Below are 2,494 nucleotides of genomic sequence, written 5' to 3'. Positions count from 1 at the left end.
CTCTCTCTCTCTCTCTCTCTCTCTTTCTCTCTCTCTCTCCTCTGTGTTTCCAAGTCTCTCTGACTGTCCATCCATCCATCTCTCTCTCATGCCCCCACTCTAAGTTGGCCTTTTGCTTCACGCTTCCCTTAGGTCTGTTAGCTGTGTCCTGCAATGTAATCTCTGGAGCACATACCTTGATCCCAACTCACCAAGGTACCTTTTGCTGTTGTATCCTGACAGAAGGTGTGCTCTGGAGAGAATCTGGCTAACCCTGGGAGCTGGAGAGTGCTCCCTAAGGCATGTCAAATCTCTGCACCAGAAAGAAACCATTTTTTGGTCAACAGGAGAGTCATCTTTGTTTACAGGAAACAGGGTCTCTGTGGAAGGTGGAGTTTAGGTATACCATCAGCACGAAGCTGAATCCATCCAAAGGAAGCAGCTTTTAAAAAATTATGTTTTTATATGTATGCATGTTTTACCTGCATGTATGCATATGCACCATATGGAGGTCAGAAGAGGGGGTTGTACCCTTTAGAACTGGAGTTATGGGTGACTGTGAGCTACCATGTGGATACTGGAAATAGAACCTGTGTCCTCTGCAAGAACAATAAATATTCTTAACGGCTGAGCCATCTGTCTAATCCTGGAAGTGCCAATCTTTAAGCCATAAAAGGCAGTCTAAAAGCCAACTGTGACAGAGTAGCCCCACTGAGATCTTCTTTACCAAACCTCCATATCCCCTGATAGGTTTTTATATCAGTTAGCTTGCTGTTGCTATGATAAACACCATCCCCAAAAAAAATCTATGGAAGAAGTTACTTTGGCTTCCAATTCCAGATGGTCTTTAAATGGTGAAGAAGGCATGGCAACGGGCAACCAGAGCGCGAGACTGAGAGATCACATCTTCAGTCATAGTGACAAGAGAGGAAGAACTGGGAGTGGGCGGGGTCATAGTCTCTCAAAGCCCACGCCCAGTGACACACCTCCTCTTCCATAGCCACACCTCCTAAAGGTTCATACGTACTCAAATACCTGAGCCAATGGAGGAATGTTTCTTATTTGAGTCATTCCCAGATCTTGAGCACAGAAATCTTTTCCTGGGATGTTCATGCCTTGAAATGTTAGCCGTTGTCTTAAGGATTTGGGTTCGGTGTTGCATGCTCACTGCAGATTGAGACTACAAGGTAGGGTGAAGATTAGGGAAAGAAAAGACCAATTAAACAACTGTGGCTACTGTGGGCCCTGGACTGAGATGTGCTGCAGTGGCTGAGCAGCCATTGTTTCCACAGGATTCCAGGAGATTCTGAACATGTAGGCCCAGGTCAGGCAGGGTACAGAGGCTAAGATTATACAGATAGGAACATATGTCATAAAAAATCACAAATAAGTGTGTAAGACCCACTTCTCTCTGAGTTAAAAAATTCTGTTCTTGGGATAAAATATTTTCCTAGGAAACACTTCCTCACTTATTTTTTTTAAACCTAATCCCTGAAGAAATCATATTGAGCTTCATGCTTTAAATCCTGATATTGGGCAAATAAATTTCCAGGCCTTGATGATTTTTTTCATTGTTTATTGAAAATTTCTGTTTGGAACTCTTATTACTGTTGAATGGTACCACCAGGTTGGCTTTAAATTCATGATAACCTTGACAGTTCAGCTGCCAAGGGCCAGGATTACAGATGTGATCTTCTACCGATGACGTCTGGGTACCTGCTTAACATACATGCCATCTTATAAATGTGTGTATATGTATGAGGATAAACAAAAACACATGGAAGACTCGGTCACATAGATCGGAATCACACATAGCAAGTGGGGATTTCAGGGTATCCAGAGAGTGCCAGTGAACACCAAAGGCAACCCCAGAAGGGCACAGGGAGGAGGGCACCAGGAGACTGTCAACACAATCAAGTTGGAGATGTCAGTGCAGCCTCAGGGAACAAGGCTCCACCACATAAAGCAGTCACAGTGACAAGCTATAGGCAGCACTATGGGCCTCAGAGCACAGGGTGCACAGACGCATCTCAATATTCAGCATAAAGTTGGACCCATCAAGGACATCACTGGAGTTCAGCCTAATTCCCCCCATACACATTCACACTCTCATCTGAGTCCAATGGAGGAAACACTGGGCTTCAACATCTTCCTCTCCTAGGTTAAGTAGAAAAGGAAACAATCTAACTTGGGTTCAGACTGACTCTGCCACTTGAAATCTGTGGCTCTGGCTAAGGCCCCATCATACCAAAAGAAACCACTGAACAAAGGTATATAATGCTCAAAGCCTCAAGAGAAGGCTGAGACCCAAGGGGACATGAACAGGCTGCATCCAGAGAAGGAGAGGACTGCTCATCCTCTTTAGGCCAAGGCTGAGCATTGAGCTGAGGTCTGGCCCTGTCAAGAACACAGAAGTCACAATTTCTAGTTCCCTTCTCTGAAACACTGGACAGGTGATCACTGTTACACGGAGTGGCATTGGGAGTGACAACATAATCTTGCCCACAGGGTTGGT

Source organism: Grammomys surdaster, unplaced genomic scaffold, assembly GCF_004785775.1.
Source record: "Grammomys surdaster isolate TR1022 unplaced genomic scaffold, NIH_TR_1.0 363, whole genome shotgun sequence".
NCBI lineage: Eukaryota > Metazoa > Chordata > Mammalia > Rodentia > Muridae > Grammomys > Grammomys surdaster.
The sequence above is the reverse complement of the archived record's forward strand: the minus strand, read 5'-3'. Positions refer to the sequence as shown.